Source organism: Strigops habroptila, chromosome 3 (assembly GCF_004027225.2).
Source record: "Strigops habroptila isolate Jane chromosome 3, bStrHab1.2.pri, whole genome shotgun sequence".
Classification (NCBI taxonomy): Eukaryota; Metazoa; Chordata; class Aves; order Psittaciformes; family Psittacidae; genus Strigops; species Strigops habroptila.
Window position 1 is genome coordinate 27492705 of NC_044279.2, and position 22500 is coordinate 27515204.

Below are 22500 nucleotides of genomic sequence, written 5' to 3' on the forward strand. Positions count from 1 at the left end.
CAGGAAATGAGTTGCCATTAAAAATGATAATGTAATTGAAACTGTTGCAATAAAAAAGCCTAATAATTCAAAACAACGGGAACAGTGTTTCAACTACGTAACCGAGATAAATAAGAATTAATAACAGTATCAGACATCCTTCCTTGGTAAGGAATTTTCTAAAGGTTAGTATGACAAGCTTCTGAAGTTTTAATATGTACTTTGCCAATTTTATAAGAACATCTGTGTATACACATTCACAGATGCATGGACTAACAAGGAAAAAAGGAATGAATCCATCTGGAGTAAATTCTGAATTTGCTATCTACAGGATGTGCTAAAAGCATTTGATTTTCACTTAGACAGGCAAAGCAATGATCAATTGTTTTTAAATTCTTGCTAAAACAGAACTATTTTATTCAATTTCTTATTAGCACCTTTATTCCCATGTTGTTTTTCTTAGTATTCTTTGCATAAATATATACAATTTACTTTGAATTAAAGCAGAATACCTTAAATTTTCACTGCCAGATGAGTAAACTGGAAAAAATTTAACTGAATTCACCAAAGCAGATAAAATATAAAACCCAACTCTTCTTTTGATTGAAGTAGATATAAACACAGTAAAACTCTTAATATACAAAATGAGATAAGGTAAAACCATGACTAGTCTCACTGTATATAGGTTCTGCCTTATGAACAGAGTATACAAAATATACTAAACAAATATTTAGCAGTCAGCTACAGTACATGACTTCCTTATAGCTAGAATACAAAATAAAGATTTCTATCCAAGGATTACTGGATTACTATCTGGGTTAGTATCCAACATGCCACTACATAGTAATTGATAAAATAATAAAGAACATGACATACTGCCTGATTCTCCTTACAGATTTAACCCTGCCATACAGATTAAAAATGTAAATTGAGCCTCATCTCTTATGTTTCACTGTTGCAGTATTTCTAGCGGACACCTGAGGTTTGAACACCCCAGGGTGAGCTGAGGTCACGCAGAACCTACCTCAGCATAGGCTTCAGTGAATTTGAATACAACTATTAGGATCTACAGGCAACAAGGTGGTTCAATCTCCATCTGAATTTAACTATATTTGTTCTTATTTGTTTGGTAGATATGTATCAAGGGAATGTGGGGTCATTTAGAAATTACTTTTATCACTGAAAAACAATTGAACTGTGTCTTCTGAAAGGGGGAGAAAACCCATTCATCTGTTTTTATGGCAGTACAAGTAACTGTGTGCCTTGAGATTTAAGGGACCTTTGAGAAGGTTGGGGTTTTTACTTAGTATCTTTCTTCAAACATATGTAAGTGTTGAAAAGAACTTCTGAACTCCATTTAAACTTCAAATTTCAGTTATTTTCTTCAAAATTGTGTCAGCTTTTTATGTGTCTTCCATGTTTTTAATAATGATATAATGCTATACTAATCACTTCTAGATGCTGTAACACTATTCTTACAATATTCTGTCCCCTGTGTTGCTCCCAAAAAATTGCATTTTGTGTACCTGTATTTCTTCATTATGGTGTCCCTCAAGGGTCTGTACTGGGACCAATACTACTTACTACCTTCAGTGACCTAGCCAGTGGGATAGAGTGTACCCTCAGCAAGTTTGCAGATGACAGTAAGCTGAGTTGTGCAGCTGATCTGGTGGAGAGAAGGGACCTTGAAAGGTCTGAGGAATGGGCCTGCATGAATCTCATGAAATTCAGCAAGGCCAAGCATGAGGTCCTGCACCTGGCCCAGGGCAATCCCCAATGACAATACAGGCTGGAGGATGAAGGGATTGAGAGCAGCCCTCCAGAGAATGAACTGAGGATACTGGTGGATGAAAAATTGGACATGGGCTATCAATGTGCACTTGCCACTCAGAAAGCCAATCTTATCCTGGGCTGCATGAAAGGAAGTGTGACCAGCAGGTTGAGGGAGGTGATTCTCCCCCTCTACTCTGCTCTGAGATCCTATCTGGAGTATTTAATCCAGCTTTGAGGTCCCCAGTACTAGACAGCATGGACCTGTTGGAGTGGGTCCAGAGAAGGGCCACAAAAATGGCCGGAGAGTGGGAACACCTCTCCTATGAAGAAAGGCTGAGAGAGTTGGGGTTCTTCAGCCTGATCTTCAAGGATCTGGGGAGACCTTATTATGACCTTTCAATATTTCAGGGGGGCTTTGTAAGAAAGATGGAGACTTTACCAAGGCCTGTAGTGACAGAACAAGGGAGAACATTTTTAAATTTGAGACATAAGGAAGAAATCTTCTACATTGCGGGTGGTGAGACACTGGAACAGGTTGCCCAGAGAAGTTGCGGATGCCCCATGCCTGGAAGTGAGCTGGATGGGGTTTTCAGCAACCTGATCTAATGAAGGATATCCCCACCCACAGGAGGGGGTTTGGACTAGATCTTTAAATGTCCCTTCCATCCCAAACCATTCTATGATTCAATGCTACACTTTCCTTTCCATGCTTGAAGAATTCTGACTACAGAACTTTTATTTTTTACCATATGAATTCAGTTCCTTTAAGGGTGTTGTCCAGGTTGTTTTTATTACATTTATGTGGTTGGAATGCCGCCACTGTACAAACAGGGAAGATTACAAGGAATAGCCATCAAAAAAGCACTACACATTAAGATACTAGCTCCTCTTGTGCTGTAATTTTTTAGTATTGAGGACTTCTTTTTTGCAAGGACAGTTCAAAGATTGTTTTGATGACTGATCTGTGGAAGAATTAATAGCTTAGAAGACTAATATTTTTTGTCAACTATACTTTCTTCCAGATCAACAGTAAACCAAGACCAAATCAAGCAGTTCAGTTTTTCCATGCAAAAATGAATTTCATAGGCTTTTCTACTAGCAGTTTAAGAGTACAGCTTATAGAAAATGTGGCCATGCAAACATCTCTTTCTGGAAGTGTAAGCACAAGGAATATAACATTGGATCTTGAAACTAATATTTCTCTCAACTCTAGAGTTTGTTTTTCAAAATCAAAGGTTGAAAGGCAAAGTTGAAGCATGTCGATTAGAGATGTAAAGGATCTTACATTTCTAGTATTTTCTGTATATTTTGAGGAGGAAGTACCTATACTAAATATATATGAAAAATAAAACCATTTTTTTTCTTTTCCATAAGCAAAACAAGATTTGACCACCCACCTATGATTCTATCTTTTAAATTGCTGAATACATTCCTATCTTGAAGACTTTCACTATAGTATTATACATCTCAAGATATTCATTGTACATAGAAAGCAAAATATTCAGGTTGGTATTCGTTTGTAACTAACATGAAAATATGTTTGTGTGTATGTTTCAATGGATAGACATATATTTAAATGGATTTATTTTGCAACATTCTACACCACTATTTTGTCATACAGTGGAAGTAACGTACTAAGGACAAATTTCAATGCGAAGCATATTTAAATATAAATTCCGAATAATATATGCCACATCTTTTGATTAACAACCATACTACTTAACTCCTAACAACAAGTCATAGCTCAGTGATGTCTGAGTTTTGATCAAAACTTATCTATTAACAATGGGAATCTGTATTTTAATGATGATTAGTATGGTTCCTTGATGAACCAATCCTGGGTTCAGAACTAGTCAATATTTATTATTAATGACATAGAAGATAGAATAGAAAGCATGGTTATTACCTTCGCAGATGTCAACAAAATGGGAGGTAGCGCAAGCACTTTAGTGAAGATGATGAGATTTCAAATACGTGGCAACTTGAGAAAATCCACATAGAGGTTTAGAAAAAAATGTTATATGAAGAAAGGCTGAAAGAAGGATGCCTTAGATTATAGAAGGAGCAACAGGCCAGATGCTAGAGTTAAAAATTAGTACAGATGCTGAAGCATTGTATCTGGTTGCTTGGGGAGCCTTGGAGTCCTCATCCTTGGGAGCCTTTATGAAGAGGTTAGACACACATGCGAGAACTGAGTTCAGTCACTGCTAAACTCTTTGGCAGAATAAAGGGATGATGAAGTTACTTCTTAGTGAGTATTATTACCACATCATGTTCAGATGTCCTCATCGAAATGGCTGTCTCCTGTTGAACAAGTGCTGGCAAACTAAACCTCTACCTAAGCTCAGGACTAACAGTGCAGTGTAACAAACAGGCAGTGAGGAGATGCTTGCAGCAACAGCACAAATAAAATATGGCAATGCTACACTATTTCAAATAACTTTTTGGCAAAGACATAAACAAATGAACAGACTCATTTCCATGGATCACCTTCTTTACAATTGGTGGTTCTATTGTTATAAAAGAAGATTTTCCCTGTACTCCAGCAATTTCAAAATTAAACTCTCTGTGAGAGACCTTTGCAACAGAAAAGGATTCTAGTAACATGCAGAGCTGACTGCTCATTTCAGAACATTACTTCTTCCTTGCTCGTAGATCACAGAACATGAAGTCCCTCTGTCCCTGCATCTGCCTCAAACACCCACTCTTCTGCATGCTTTACAGCTTTGCATGGAGATTTTTCTCTCACTCCTGCAACTGCAAACTACAACTTCATGTTATCATGTTCTCAGATGTATACTATAAAGACATCACTGTTTATATTATTTAATGGGAACAACTGCCAGGTGCCAGGAGACAGGTAACAGTTGCTGGACAGTTAGAGGCCTTATGAACACTGTTTGTAGGCTGCTGGAGAGGAGCTTTGAGGCTTCAAAGGAAAAAGACAGATAACAGGACAGGCAGCTGAGGGATAAATATATACTAGGAAGGAATGTATAAAGTAACTCCCAAATATTTAGAGATGAAGCCAAATTCCCAAAGCCTACAATAACTCTTCTGATACAAGCTGAACTTGTCTTCTGAGTTTTGCACAAGATAAGCCTGATCCTGCCTTAGGAAAACTTGTTTAGTATTACAGCTACTAAAATCCTGCTAAAATCTAGGCAGCAGAAACAAGTGTTACATTCAACTTTTAAACATTGGAACTTGTGCTGTCGCTGACAAGAAAACAACCAGATCCTACAACCAAGTACATGATTTCTTAATTAAATTGAGTTGAGCTGGTGTCAACAAGGAGAAAAGATACTTGGTGCAATACTCTCAATTATGGATAGCATGTTTTCTACAGAGGTTTCATGTCATATCAGCTTTAATGTAAGGGGATACTGAATCCAGCAAAACAGCAGTGAGAATGCAGGACAACAAAATATTAATTACAATAAACAAGGTTTGGATTTCATTAGTAGAAATAGTGCTCACCCCAGGCTTTCAATAAAAAATACAAGTTGTCTTTGGAAAAAATACGAAGTCAGACAATGCATTTTATAGCCATCAGCACTGAGGTACTACAAAGACCCTTCTCCCAGACTAGAGATGTAACAATTTAAGTTTCCCTGTATTTCTATCATCCACTTCTATTGGGGGGGAGGGGGGGGGAGGGATAGGAGGAGGGGGAAAGGCAAGGGGTTTGGTGTTGAATTCTGAAAGCCACTGGGGAAGTGCCACAACCCCTCCAGGATTCCCAGTGGAATCTGAGTCCTTTAAACATTGTTGCCCATATCTACCAAAAATCTCTAATGTTCTGCTAAAATCATTTAAGGGAAAGTGCTGTGGGACATCATGACAGAGACATGTAGTCTCTCAGACAGTTAAGTCAATGTAATGACTGGCACTGAAAAGACTTTGCTCTTGGCTTTGTACTGAAGAGATGGTAGATGCTGAGAGAGGAAAGCTGCCCAGGTCAATGTGCTTACTGTGAGCTTTTTAGCCAAGCGTATGTTTTGCAGCAAGTCATATAATTTTTTAAGATCTTTCAGTGCATGTTTTATTCCACATAGGGTTGCAATAATCAGTCTAAAATCATAAAAGGGTGATTTTTTCCTGGGTTGCAGCTGAAAGTATTTTGTATTGCTATGGTGACTTAGGCACCTAGTAACACTAGAGAGTTTTTTACTTTGGTATTCAATGGCACAAAGGGCAATAAATTAGATGATGTCTTGAAGTCCCTCCCAGGCTTATTTTCTATGAGACTTTAATTTTGATACTATTGACTCACAAGCTTTCCTAATGCTTCATGTAGACCTATATAAAGATGACGAATTTTCTGGAACTCAGCGGAAGAAAGTTTTCCCAGGGGAATCTTTGGGACTCAACAGTTTCTAAGCCATATGTAGTATGACAACCTTCGTTGATTATTTCTTTAAAGATTTTGTTTTCCTGTTAAAGTAAAAAAGGTTTTTAAAGTTAAAAAAAAAAAAAATAGTTCCCAGACAACTTTAACCACTTCCTAAAACAAATGATGTATAGTTTGACGCATTCTTCCTTACAATTCTGTAGACAGCCTTAAGCCCACAGACATTACATATTCAAAACCAACTGGTTAGTCTACAGATACTCTTCCAACTGTACTATTTCTTCACTGTCTTTACTTCCACTACATTGACTATGCTTCAATATATCAAAAGAACAACAGAACATGCTATAGTTGTGTAACACAGTACCTTTGATAGAACTGCATATTTCCAGTGTAACTTTTAATGTTGAACACCTGAAATTTTTATTTACATTTTTACTTATTACCCACATTGCCCTCAATTCTTTCATCTGCTGCAGGCATCCTGAACTACAAGTGCTATTTTGATTCAGCTACGCAAAGTGTCCTGTATACTTTGGGAAGAAATATTAAAAAGATTCACAGCTACAGAGTTCTTCAAACTGTGAAAGTCTGAAAATTTCTGTGTAGAAGTCAAAAGGGAAGCTACTCAAGCACAAAGAATACTGTGGCCAAACTAATTCTTTCTGTACATTTCTGTATTTTAGTATTTGAAGAACATTTTTAATCTTTATTTTTTTCTGAAGCATCTTGGCTAAAGATTTCTCCGTGCTAACATCTAACACTGTATAAAGTATTTTCCCAGTTTAACCTGTTGAAACACAAATTATTTACAACTTCCATTACTTTCAAAGCTGTGACTTTTGTTATACTTTACTATGAAAATACTTTTCACCAAATTTTATTTGGCAAAATGATAATCACTATATTATAGATCTAGTAACTGATCCCTTTGTTGTGGAGTGGGTTTTTCCTTTTGGTTTGTTTGTCTTTTTTTTTTCTAGTGATCTGGGCTAGCATTGCCTCAGGAAGAGCTGTATGTCATCTTGCCAGTACAGCTCTAGGTCTGTAGGATATTCTACAGCAGTTTGAAAGGAAAAGCTCTCCTTTCCAATCCACTATTTCTGATCCATAATTTTTATATTTATGCTTTGGTAGGCAAATGGAGACAAATCCCCAAATCCTACAGTATTTTCAAGATGTCTAATTCTATTACTTTGACTTTTTACAATTTCATGCTGTTATAAAAAGTTTCTTATTTTTCTTAAGTAGAAGTGAATTGTTTGTTGACATGAATATGTACAGCCATTTAGGGAAATATTAATCCAAATATTGAGAAAGGGAAGAAAGAGTATTAGACAAGTAATTAAATACAAATTCAGTAATGCTGCAACTGTCACTGAATCCATTATTATTTTTCCTTGAACACCAGGAATCACCTCCCCCATGTATTTTCACATATACTGAAATGCTGAAGAAGTGTTATTATTTCTAGATAAAATAATGCCTATATGGAAATCTCAACCTGTAAGCAAGAAAGGAGGGAAGGTCCTATTGTCACATATCCTTGTCAGGCAGCAGAGGGTGTGCTACCTCATTTCACTAAGGAGAGGGTAAAGCTATAACATCATGGTGGAAGAAGACTGGAAATGTGATGCCTATAGAAGCACTGCTCCTCAGTGGAGGTATTTCTGGATGAGCTTTGTCAACTTGCCACTTTCAAATTATACCCTTCCACCCTGGGTCCTCCAAGAGCTGTGTTGAGAAAAAAAGGGAAGTAGTAACCTTTTCTTCTCTCAAATGCAACACTGAAACACATAAAAATACCTTAAAACATACTTCTTTTTATATCTATCACCCATCACCAGGATTTCGAGCCTATGGTGGTGGAGCTGGGACTTGCACTGATTTGGTGGTGGAAAGCAGAGACAACAGCCCTAGCTGTCAGGCACTGCTGCAGACTGACAGGAGATAAGAGTGCATTGGAATAATTAATTAGGCCACTAAAGTTTGTCTTCTTTAGTTCATCAGTAGAGGAGACAGCTTAAGATGGAATTAATGATCAATGGTCATAAAGTGCCTCTGCTGCATCAAGCAAGGTATAGAAACAAGTAAGTATGACTTTGTGTAAGTCTATTATTGCTTTCACAACCTTGAAGACTGGAGACTTTCTTTCCAATTGATAATAGGGGTTGATAAAATTTTATCAGTGACTGCAAAAGAAGCTGGTGTTCTCCATGCATTCCCTTCAGTTGTTCTAAGATAAAAAGTAGGTGAGTCCCTCTGGGAAAAAGAAAAAAAAAAAAAATCACAAACCCCATCATTACCAACTGCACAAAATCGGTCTGGCAAACACTTTTCTTTTGTGATACCTTAGAAAGATGCATCATTGCAAGAGGAGCTTCCTTACTCAGAGCAGGGCATGACATTTCATAAAGTTCATCTTGGCCCAGTCCTTCAGCCCACACAAGTCCTGTGAACAGATTTCCTATCCTATACATATAGACTGCTCCCCCTAATTTGATGTCATCTGCAAACCTGATGAGAAGGAGGTCCATCCTCCAGGACATCAATAAAGATGTTAAACAGGACAAGGCCCAGCATATTCTTATGTCCCAGGAGAAATCAGAGAATACCCAGGTTTTGCAAATGGAAGACCAGAGCAAAAGGCAAGAACAACTACTAACGGGATATGAAGCTCTAGCATGAACATGGCAGAGGAAACCTACTTTGAGTTCATATGTATCTCTAATAGACATTAGAGGGGACAGCAGGAAGATACTTGCTGTTAATATCTGAAAATCTGAACATGGCAGTATTTTACAAAAGAATATGCTACAAGCTACACAGATGGTCTGAAAATGAGGTACAAAGATTAAGAAGGCAGTTTAATGCCAAAGTCCAAAAAGTGATTTTATCTCTATCTTTTCCATTTTAGAGGAATATAGATTGCAGAAAATACTGAGACATTACACTTCTACTAACAGGAAAAAACTCTCAAACCTTTTTAAAAATCATTTAGAAACTCACTGGTTAAGAGGGCACTCCCAATTAATCCTGCCACGACTGGCAAGAAAATATTTTCTTGCTTGTATTTGCACAGAAAAAAAGGTTCTGGATTCCAACATTAGCAATTTTTCTAATGCTGTAGACTACTAAGAGTGTACAAATTTTCAAAGATCTAATGAAAATATTTCAGATCTGGGAGAACTCCTTGTCTTATTTGGGAAGAAAAAAAAAAAAGAAGATTTTAATGAACTAAAATTGAGAAACGGGGCTGCAAGCAGACACAGGAATATCAGATGGAGATTAGGAGTGATTAGAAGTGACTGAAGGCAGAATAAGAAATGAGTGAAAGCCAAAGACATGAAGACAAACGGTTTCCTGGGATGAAATCCAGATCTCATTTAAGTCAATGGCAAAATTCCCCTTGACTTCATTACGGCCATGATTCCACTTGTGAAGTTTATTCACAGCAGAAGATGTAAGTGAAATAAGCAATGCATCTGACAGAAACCTTGGGGAGAAGGGGGAATAACCAAGGTAATACGCACTGAACCACGTATTTTTCTACTAGACAAATGAGGTGGAATAACAAGTATGTGCAAGACCACTAATTTTACCTGCCCTACAAGGCTTCTAAGAGTAATACAACAGTAAACAAGGAGAGCCGAGGGATGTATTTTAAGTTGCAAATTCCTGTGAGAAACTTCAAAAATCTAACTCATATTAAAATTAGACATAAAGATTTGCCAGTAATAAAACTAGTTAGATGACAGAAGAACGGAAGATTATTTCACAACATGGAGGTAGGTTAACAGTGAGAATTCTCTAAGATCCTACATTACATTTCTATTCTGAACGTAATTATGAATATCCCAGAAGAAGATATAAACAGAAGTAACACAATATATTTAAATTATTGATATGTAAAGTTAACTGTGAAAAAAATAACAAAGCTGACAATCTATGGCAGATCAATTTAATGTTGACAAATAAAAGAAAGAAAATAAACTACACATGTATATCTATCTACAGTAACCACTTATTAGGAATCCTTCAATGGTGCCTCTCTTGAAAAAGTCAAACCCCAATATGTCAGACTAACTAGGAGAGAATAATGACAGTGACAATAATATAAACCATGTTTATGTATTTATAGTAGGCCCTCACTTCAACTTCTTTGTTCAAGGTATTGACTACCTTTTAGCTATTACTCACTCATTTCATAAACAATATAGCAAAATCCACAAAAGAAAAACAGAAGTGACCTATGGCACAGTAAATGCATCTCTGTGAGGAAACAGTAAACATGATAGGAGTGGTTTAATTTATCTGTCAACACAAGAGGAGTAGCAGCTTTGAGGTATGAGTAAAAGTGATATAGTAGAAATAGGGATTAAAGGAAATACAGGGAAAAAAGCATGTTCACTTTCACCTTACACATATATAAGTTAATATGGCATATTTATGATCATTTTATCATTAGTTACACCACTACTAATTTCTTCTAATAATTAAAAGGCACAGAGCTACTGCTAAAGAAAAGTTTTTAGAATCCTCAGTAAGTTACACAGATAATGAACTGTGTTTTCCTTTAAATTTTATTAAATATGTTAATAGGATTAAAATATGTAAGTATTCAATAATTCTGAGATGTTATCTGCCACTACTCTACAAGAAAATGTCTTAACACATATTGACCTTCACACTGCAGAAGCCAGCCAGCCATTACTTCATGGAAATCAGTAGCAAATCTCTCTTTCCACCTTTCTATACCATAGGTACTTCCCAAATCAGGGACGATTTTGTGCTGCTTATCTACAAAATACACCAATACATTTGATCCTAAAGTGGCTGGATATAGAGTTTGGTGCTTCTTGCCCTATCTGTTTGGCCCTGCCAGAATTTTTAGGAATCAAGTTCTGATTAAGAAGATGATATAACACAGATTTTCTGATTCTAGTGACTTATTAAAATTCCCATCCTTGACATTGGCTTGCTCCCTTTGGTGTCTAAATATTTTCTCTGTGATAGAACCACAAAAAAGTAGAAACTTGACTAGAAATTAGCTTAGGGCACAGGCCTCTAAAGTCTTTCAAACCACCAACTACATCTAGTTCAAACGTCAAAAGTTAACATGCTAAACAAAGAAAAGGATTAGGGAGAAAGAGCACTGAAGTTTTAAAGGTAAAAATTCAAAGGAAAATGACAAAGGACTAGAGATTTGAGTGTCTGAATATTTTTGTTGTTGAAGAACCATCGAAAAAGAGCAAGCCTGAAGACAACAAAGTTTAAGAAAAGCGACTATGGATCTGGCATGCTCTGTAGTATCTAATGGTTGGGAAGTTCTAAAAATTGTACCAGTTACACAGAAACTTAGCAGCAGCAGCAACTAAATATATCAATATTATGTGTGGGTAAGAGCAGGCAAATGTTCTCTATGTGAAATCTGGAAAGCTATTCAGTGATCCAGGAAAAGCTGAGGGAGAATCTGGAATGTACTATGTGTGGGTTTTATGCATCTTAATATAAATACAGGATATACAGAATTGCTTTTTCTATTTCTGTTGAAAACTTTTACATCGGTAAAACTCCGCTATCCCAGAAAATGTATAACCGAGCAGTTAAGATAGTGTGGGACAAAAAGGCTGAAAATAACAACCTTTTACTAACACTTCAGCATGCTTTTTTGTGATTTTATAAGCTAACCATCAACATTTGTCTATAGTGGCACCTAAACACTTTGTTGTAATGCAGCAGCAAAGGATTAAATAGCATTACACTTACACCTGGGCATGGTACTTTTTTCCTCTGTACCTACATATTTACAGATGTAGTAACAAACAATGTAATGCACTGTATGCATTTCATTTGGCTGGAATATAGTGCCCTTGGAAGCAGAAATCTGTTAATTGACAGGTATGCTTGATGACTATGTTTGAAAAGTTTCAGCAGGATGCTACCGAAGTATTTCCTTTTCATATGCTAAGTTTCTTGGAGCATTTATTTTTTATTTTTATTTTTTCCCAATGTTTAAGAGCATGGACTTGAAGTGATGACAAGCTTTGCCTGCTGGAACAAGCCTGGAGAATGGCCAGCCCTCGGGTATTTTTTTTTTGCTGAATAAGTTAATGGTTAACAAGTAGAACCACAAGTCACACTTGGCAGGGACAGATGGGTCAAACTGACCTGTGCAGGACTGTCTGTACTGCCCTAGCGACATTTTTCACATTAGTTAAATCTTATACTTACTATATATTTTTCATTCAATCTTAGAAGTAAGAGTGCTTAAATATACTTAGCTATGAAAGCTGTTCCAGATTACAAATAAGCGGACTTGGACAATTCAGCTAGTCTCCAGTTACACACAGTATACATGAAAAAACCTTTTTTTTTCCATATTTATCAGAAGAATTGAAGAAAATATGGCTGGAAGGAACCTCAAGAGATCATATAGCCTTTTTATACTCTTTCCCTACACCAAAGTAGGGTCATTTATACCTAAACCACTTCTGACTATTTCCAGTGAGTTTTTAAAAGCCTCCAGTATCAGTGGTTCTACTGTGCTGGTACACATATAAGCACTTAATTATTGTACAGTCAGAAAGGTTTTATTTTTTCTGGTGTCTATCCTAACTCTTCTTGCTGAAATGCTAATCAGATAGTTCTTGTCCCATTCCCAACGGACAAATTCATTCCCATCTCTGCACAGTGTTCTGCAGACTGTTATCATTTCCCTACCCAGTTTCTCTTTTCCCTAATATTTTTAGTCCTTCCTGAGTCTTCAGAACAGGCCAAACAGAAGAAGTGGATGAAGGATAGAGCTTACTGTTACGTACAACATTGCCGTTAATTATGCTTTCACAACCACATACCTTTCTCAGCACACATTCAGTTGGTGACCTGCTATAATTTCTAGAGTTTTAAGAATCACTATGTATCCAGTCATCACCACCTCATATTTAAAGCAGAGATCGCTCTTACATGTAACACTTCAAACTTACTCTAAATTTTCTCAGAACATTCACAAAATTGTTAACAAGACAGAAATATTAATCACACCTCCCATTTTTACGTTATTATAGATTTCAGATTTAGATTTGAAGAGCAACATGTCTGAAAAATATATTATATGTGTATGGCCTCTGCAAGAAAACACAAATATAGTCTGCCTGCAGATTGCGCCGATTAGCTGAGAGATCACAGAGCCTACATTAACATACAATGCCTTTTAACCACATTGGCCTGTCCTTAACACAGACTTCTGATTCCCAGGGCACTATATTCTAGCCAAATGAAATATATACAGTGCAATACGCTGTTTGTTACTACATCTGTAAATATCTAGCTACAAAATAAAAAAAGAAACAAACAAAACATGTTTTAAGTTGTAATTTTAGTAACTCCAGATGGACACAAAAGCATAATAACTTATTTCACGGTGCCATGAATAAAAGGTCATGCATAGTAACAGAACACTACTTGACGGGTGCTTATCTCAAGGTCTGTCAGGGCTACCAATCATGGTTTACCTTTCGGTTTCATGTACCTATAGTGCAGTCTAATGCCAACTGGCATTGTGTCAAATGCTTCTCTAAACAAAGCCTGATTCTACATGGGGAGAGTAGTGTAAGTAATATACAACCTCCATTCAAACTACATCTGACGATGCTTTTCAAAACTTAAACAACTCAATTACTACCTAAAGACTTGAAGAGTTTGGAGATAGGATTTGAAAAACCTTTTTGTTTTGCCTTTCTACAGCACTTACCACAACAGGGCCCCATTTCATTCTTAATACCATACTATAAAAACAAACCACAACAGGTTAGCCAAATTTAGCTAAAATATGGGTTTTTTTCCCCTATAAAAACAAACAGAAAGAAGAGTTGCATTATACACAGCTACATCTGGAATGCTTTGAAAAACTGTTAACACCTGTACATGAAAATAAATCCAAACTGTGTAGTTTTATGGAATGGCTACTAGAAAGGTTAGGAAAATGGACAGTCTACTGAATCAGAAAGAGCCTGCTTGGTCTACCAAAATGAAGATTCAAAGTTCACAGTGTGCTCTCCGGAACACATTCGAGAAACAAAGAGAAAGAGTAAGAAAGACTATAGAAGCTAGAAAATATATAAGTGAAACTAAATTGGAATATAGCCTGGAAATTGGAATGCAGCTTATAATCACCAAAGGAATGAAGTTCCACAATGGCTTTTGAGATGGACTATGATAACTTTAAGAGAGGAACTGTATGACGTGTTTGTCTACAACATAACTCTCATTTCCTGTGTTCTTGGAAGAGGAGATAAAAGCTCAGAGAACACTTTTCAGCTGTGATGCAAATAATGCCACATTTACAAGGAATGAAGAAAAGGAGGGAAAACATAACAAGAAAATAAAAATCAAGTTGGGGGAAGTCCCTAATTACACAGAGTACTACTATCACAGCATAACACTGCATCAAAGAAACATTTCCCCTTATCCATCTCAATCCCAAGCTCATGGAAGTCTTTGAAAAGGGTTAGTGAGAGGTCATGATCATACAAAGGTTCTGCTACATCATTAAACCTCTATTAATGGATACAGTGAAACAAACGAACTTCGTAAGTCTAGGTGAAGGAGAAAGTCTACTGGATTTGCTCAGCCTAATTAAAGATATACATTTAATACTGTTGTTAGTTTGAGAAAACCGCTGGAATACCTGTGTTTATAACCCTAACAGAGATTAAAACAAGGCCTGTATTTCACGTACACATTCCCAGCACTGTTCCAAATCACAGACTGCTGTTAAATGCAAATGTACTTTGCCAGAAAACTGTGGGCACTGCTTCTGTATATGGACTTTAGCAGGTATAATCACGACCTGAGTCATCTTGAGATTTGATTACTTTCATGTAACCTACGCATGGGGTTTAACACTGAGATGAAGTCTTTCTATAAACTCTTAAAAAAAGTTAAATGAAACTTTTAGTCTATTAAAATGTGTGAAGTGCTTAGAGTTCAAATTCTGAAGATTTGACTAAATAATAGTCAAATAACACCACTTCCTCAGCATAATAGCATGTATTTTTCAGTTAATCTTTGCTTCGATTTATGGATTGTAATTGAAACTACTGCTGTAAACATTCTCAACTGGATATAATTGTATGTTTTTATTTAACTGTTTACATGATATGTAAATGTAAAGACACATTTTGGACATGTGTATTTACAAAAAAAAATTATCTAGAGAGTCTACTTTCAAAAATTACTCAAAATCCAAATGCAATCATCAAAAGTGGATAAAATTCCTAACTGTAGATGCATTTTTATAAATACACTGTTAATGGCACTATCATCTCAGCATGAAAAGCATGAATAGTTTGCCCATACATTGAGAATTTGTGACAGCAGTACCACAAAGTTTTCAGCAAGACAGCTTCCAGAAAGATTCTGTGAACCCCCCCCCAGGACCCTACCAACTTCTACAAGCCATACTATGGGGATCTGACACTTCGCAGCTGAAGACAGTATATATATGGAGAGATATTTTTTTCAAGAACATTGGGAATGTACCGTTAACGTGCAACAGTTGGGGCTGGAATAATGTAAAGGAGACATAGCAACCTCTCCTCCAGAGTAAGACATGTAACATTTAAGATGCTAAAGAGGAAATGATAAAGGACTGGAATATCAGTCTTGGAAGATAAGAAAACTGATGAACAGAAGCAAAATGGAGAGGATGAATGGACTGAAAAGTAAAGTAATGCAAAATAATAATAAGCCAAATATTTAGAAAAATATTCAAGTGAAAAGTTAAGTCAGTATGAGTGGTGAAAAATACTATTAATCAAAACATCATTGCTTGTTTTTCCATTAGTGTCCACACATGAATGGCTCTGTACGAAGAAAGTAGGGAGTCACAGTCACACCTCAAAGTGTTTACTATCACATGATCAATACGACCGGTAAAGGCAAAAAAAAAAAAAGTAAATGGTAAGAAAATAGTATGATAAAGTGTTGGACTGCTGGACTCACCTGTCACTTTCAGGTGCTTTGCAGTGCTAGGCAAAGACAAAATCATTTCACTGTGTATTCTCACAATAGAGCTTCCTTCAATGGGAATACGCTCAGACAAAAGCTATAACCTTTAAGATCCTGTTTCCTAGCTGTTCCTCTTTTTATATAAAAATAAAAATCAATTGTTGTCACAAAGTCTCTTTGCCCATTACCTTCATATGTTAGACTTATGAATAAAAATGTGTGAAATTAAATTATACAGGCATTGAAATATCATATGATTAGGTGAAACATTTTTGTTGAACAAGGATACCCAGAAATACTGCAATTGCTTCCACATTCATCCGCTCAATTACATGCTTCTCACCTATTTAATAATGCTTGTTATATCCCTGTTAATTGATGTGTTTTGAGAGTTTATTTTCTTACACACTATGTCAAGTCTTCTACAATGAACAAGAGACTTGGATCATAGCAGTCTCCTAGAACAGAACTAGCCTCCAAGGTAAATGCAAAAAGATCATGAAATGGACAATGCAGTGATAACCAAAAAAAAAAAAAAAAAAAAAAAAAAAAAAGGTGTGTGTGGGAAGACGGGATTGGAACATTATGAAGTTAAAGAAAGAAGGGAATGAAAGGGATTAAAACAGGAATGACAGGTAACCTACTGTAAGTGGTGTGAAAGCTTAACAGTGGGGGACTGGAATAATCAGATATGGGAACGACCTGACAATGGAATGCTTTCAAACTGAAGCACCTCAAAAGTAAATGATCTTAGAGCAGAATAATCATATTTGCCTCTGGGAATAAAATTTAAAGATAAAAAAGTTTGAAAAAAAACCCCCAACCCCAAGTTTGATGATTATGCAGACAGAACTGCAAAAAGAAATAATCCAGTCAGGGCAAGAGTGGCAAAAGTAAAGCAGTAGGGCTGGGAACAACAACAGAATACAAAGGAAAAGGGGACTGAAACCACAGATGGTTGGAACTCATCTTTTCAGACAGAACTGAAGATGAAGGACCACACTGGACAAGTTCATTTTTTCTAACTCGTCTCAGATTGACTCTTAACTCTTGTTCATTTAGTAAAAAGTTATTTCGTCTCACAACAACCTAACATAATATTTTCTAGAAATAGCTTTAAAGATCATGGGGTATATGTGTGTCTTGACATTTGGCTTCAAACAATTCCTGTCCTACAGAATACAGCACTAGAATAGCTGAACAAAGTCATATATGAGATGAGGCTATACGAATTAACTTTTTAAGATGGGACTTTAAAAAACTGTTCTTGTTCTCACTGTGCTTTTTTGAAAAGCAATCAACAATTAAAATTCTAGAAATTAGAATGACATCTATTATCTCCAGGATTCTGGATTTGCTGTTAGGAACTAGATTATTTTCATAAATCAACTAAGAGTATGAGAGATTAGTTTCATTGTCTTCAGTCTACACTCCCATAGAGTGTGAGGAGAGAGAAAACCATGACGATAGCCCCTTCCACAAAACCTCACCAACAGGATATTTGCACTCACTATGTCCTCTGCTAACTCCTCCCACTTCTTATTAAATGAGCTACAGTGGGTTTTAACAGAATGGCATAACCACCCCACAGTTTCCTATGGTGAGACTACATTTCCTCAGACCACAATTTTCCGAGTTTTCTGATGACCGATTTCTTTTTGTTTCCTCAAGTGTTATGAGCAGCTTTGCAGATTAAAATTTTACCTTTTTCCTCCCAAATTTATATAGTGAAGTAAACCAGCATTTTGCATGATGCATTTGCCAAAATATGAACACATGGACAAGAGATGCACTAAGTGTTCTGGTGATAATAAACGCCCTGGTCTGTGCCAGTTGCAACAATCACTTAAGGGTGATCGATCTTGTACAAATGCACAAACACCAGCAACACAATTGAACTTGACTTCCATTCCTGATATTCCATCCCCAAGAGTGAGAATTCTTGAACATATAACAGAGAGAGGAAAAATAATAGCATAAAGTTGATTTCATTATGATCCTGATGTTCACTGAAGAATCTAAATGTACTGGCTCTGAAACAACTGACTTTTGACTCCCTCCAAAACTCTGCACCAGTACACTGGCTACAACACAGGTTAAAAAGAAGTTATCACTAAATCATGAATTATTATTGTCCCAAGTACCATTCCATGTCTTATCCAATGTTGTTGCTTCAGGGACAATGAAAGTTTTTCCAGTTTCCCACAGCCATGCAGCTTTAACTGCACTTGTTTGGATGGATGTGGTTGGTTTGTTTGTTTGGGTTTTTTGTTTTGGTTTGGGTTTTTTGTTTGGTTGTTTTGTTGTTTTTTTACTTCAGAAGTCTGCATTTATACCCCAAGCGTATGCATACCCGAAAGGCATATACTGTGGAGCTTCCAACGGAATCCATGTACAACTGTTATGCAAGATTAGCAGCACCTAGATCTACATAAGTAATGAGGTTTTTGTAAATGAAATACCTTCCTTTGTGTTTGTCACTTTGATTGCTTATCAGCTAAAACCCACAGTATTTTGGAGAAGTAGTCCATGTTCAAAAAATGAAGGAAGAAACAGTCTTAAGTATTGATTTAAGTGAAAAGATAATTGTCTGACATTGATTGTTGACAACTGATATTAGAGGAAATAGGAATTTTGAACAGAACATGTATGTCCATAATAAGTAACTTATTTTCTCAGTGAAGATTTATGTCAAGGGAGCACTCAGTGCCCACATGAACCCACCAGGAATCTGATTTGAAGGCCAAAGACAGAACTTGGATTTAATACTGCTGAAACACAGAAAGTAAACCTAGGATTTGAGATGCCACTCGTGATATGCTGCATACTGGATCATGGCGTTACCGTCTTCAGCGAGACTGGCAATGGAAACTGGGAGGCATGCAGCATAAAATTTCAGATGCTTTAAGTAACTATTAATACAGGAGATATCCCAACTACCATGCCATGGTTATATTGATCACCTAAAACTTCCTGCAGTATTTTAAAGTGTTAAGAAATGGAGCAGATGATGTATCATTACCCAAGGCAGAAACTGTAAAGCTTTTAAAGTGCCACTGCCCTAAATACACTGGCTGGGATCCACTGCACTTAGCAAGCATTTAAATGCTCTACATTTACCTGAAGTTATATCCCTACCTTCATTCTCTAGTTAATGAACGGAGGCTATTTTCTAAGTAAGTCGATTCACCCGCCCAATTTAGGTATCTGTCCACAGATGGTTAAATTGATGACTCTAATTGCTTTTACTATTACTTCAAAAACCGGATGTGAAGTATCAGGTTCAAATCCAAAGACTGGAATAATTTCCCCACTTTCTGACACTGAGTAGCTAAGGTATTACGCTAGCAGAAATCGATTTCTCTGATAATGTTCTCATGCTCAAAGCACAGAAATACTGACTACTGTACACACACATACACGCACTTAGAATCATAGAATCGTAAGGGTTGGAAAGGACCTTAAGATCATCTAGTTCCAACCCCCCTGCCATGGGCAGGGACACCTTGCCCTAAACCATGTGGCTCAAGGCTCTTTTCATTGTTTATTAAAAAAATAAATTTATGCTCAAAAAACTAATGTGAACATTCCAAAATAAGAAACTTTGCTATTTATCTGGTAAGATGATATTCAGTAGAATTTTAACAACCAAATGTCTGAGATGCTTGGCTTTGACACTGTCACTGGGACTCTTCACACTTCCTGCTGATGCTCTAATACCAAACAAATGTTTCTCTCTGGAAGCTTGTCTAGACTCCAAACTCTGCCCCTTCCCAACTGAAGGCTCTGATCTCTAAATCAAATGCAACCTCTTGCCTCTTTCCCTAAGACCATGCTCCACTGCTTCTGGCTGCGTGCCAACCTCAAGATGGCAGGCAATGTAATTGCTCAGCATATTCCTGGTGTCGTGGCTATTACACTTTCCTGGGAATCAGGAGATGGAGGTTTCATCTACTTGGACATTAATAGAGCCACTGACTTCACAGGTGAGTGTAGTAATTATGACTCCCTCAACAACACTTCTGTAGGGGGGAAAGACCCAGACCTCCTGGGTGAACCTTCTCAGGAAGCTACAAATAAGTGGATGCTTTCAGCAGTAAAATATATTTTTTCTAGTGTGTTAAACATTTTTCATTTAAAAAACCCCAAAGCCTGGGATTATGTAAGCTATGTAACTAATGTAAAATCTAAAATGTGTCTTCACTGTTTGCCCTGTTCCTTATTTATTTTACTTCTGTAATGCTTTCCCCTATGTTCTTTTCTCATTTCCTTAAGTGATAACCCTTAATAAACCGAGGGGCCCTGGCTAATGGAGACAAGGAAGAGGCCTCTCTTCTTCCTTGGCCCTCTGCCTCCTGTACAAGCCCCTTCCTTCTTTGACTTTTCCTTGTAAATTGCATTCACTTCCTTTTCTATATTATCAGCTCCATCAGCAAGGAGAAAGCAAAAATTTCACAAATGAACAGGTATCTAGTCCTATCTTTTGGCTGACAATTCTTGGTCTCACAGAAGGCCAGCAATCGTGCACTAAATTTGGTGCAAGGCATGAATGAGCATAACCTCTTTCTCCAGTGGTATCTCAATGCATTTACATTCTGTCACTTCAATCTCTCAATAACTGAGAGTCATAAGTTTCAAAAGACTCAGCATGGCAAGTCTCAAAACTGTCTGTTTTGACAAATGACATATCATAGAAACGAGAGAGGAAGGCTGAATCTTGAGTTAGGGCGTAACTCAAATTATTTCCTTTTTTTTATAAGCAACAATATGCAGTATTTTAGCTATCAAGACAGCGATAAATGTAGCCATAGCTACATAATCATATGCACAGATATCTCAGTTTATCCAGCAGAATGGCAGACAGTACATGGGATATGTAAACAGATCTGCCAAACACTTAGAAAACAACTTTAATAGCAAGTGTCATTCTTTTCTGTAAAGTAGCTGTTTTTAACACACATGATCTAACTCTTGTTTGCTCTTTAAAGTTTTATTGTCTTGGCATTTTATACAGGAAGAGAGCATTAGCATACTCAGGAGAACTGCTAAAAGTAAAAGGCCTCAAGCTACCCACTGCATGGTTGATAGCATAAAGCATGGGATATAAAAACTTTTGTCTGATTGCTCACTTTACTTGTTTTAGAGTAGTGTTACTCTCAAGAGCATATATTCATGTTCTTTCTACTTCAAGTTTTATTACTTCTTTTGTATTATTTAATACATCTAAAGACACTTCCAAAAGACAAATTTTTCCATTTTGAAAAAGTAATGGTTTGGAACCTGATAAAATACATGACTGTTCACAGTGTATTGTTTTCAAAGGCAAATAGAATAAATGTGCAATAAAACAATTAAATGTGTGACAATAAACATTTCTGTGTGATCATGGATATATTAACATGCCAAACAATAGAAGAAAAACTAGGCAAAATATTCCCACTAAAAAAAGATTTGGATCAAAATGGATTCTCTACACACCAGAGCATAAGTAGAAAGGGAGTCTGGTCTCAATTACTGTTATTGCTAAATATCCCAATCTAGAAATTAAAATTAACGGTAAAAATGTGAACAAGAAAATGAATGAAAAAAGGCAAATTGGATCAGCTATTTTAAACACAGAAAAAAAGTCCATATTGTACATACACATTAAAAATCATCCTACAGTAAACTTAAATCTACGTCTACTTACATATCACATTGCTAATTATTATATAAATAACCTGGGAAACAATACCTCCAAGATACATGCTTTACTATTTAGTAAACAAGAAACTGCCATGTTTGACATCACTGATTAAGGCCAGGCATTTCTAAAGCTTCAGACACATTTCTGAAATCCACAATACATCAATTTTTAATACTTCCACTCTCTCAGCTCCATTAAAAAGATGGTAGGGGAAAGATTTTAGAGTAATTAATGATATAGTTAGCTGCTAAATATTAATAGGAATCGTAGTCTTGCATAAAATATAACATATAAACCTTGCCAATACAGACGCACCAGTAATTAAACTTGAATATGTAATTACACTGATTTATACGACAGGCAAAAAGTTACACTTTACTGGCTTCTCTGTAAACTGTGGGCAACAGTTAAACTTTGCATTTTATGGTTTATATAAATGGGCAATATCTCTACTACAGTTCATAAATGGTTTAGAGACTCATAGTGAAAATTACAACTAATTCCAACACGAACATTCTGACTAGACCTTACAAACCAGACTGTGAAAATGACCACCGAGATCAGCCTCCTGTTACATTCAGTGCTCACAAGCAAGTTGAAGAGGTTAAAAAAAACAAAAGGCAAAAAACCGCAAGGTTACACCAATTTACTACAAAGTAAATGAAGACTCATCTGTTTAAATGCTGTAATATAAATG

General features: G+C 36.4%; 1 protein-coding gene across 1 annotated transcript in view; it reads right to left on the reverse strand.

The window, feature by feature from the left end:
- FOXP2 (forkhead box P2) overlaps positions 1-22500 on the reverse strand; it is a 415715-nt gene that overhangs the window by 6702 nt on the left and 386513 nt on the right. The window lies entirely within an intron of this gene.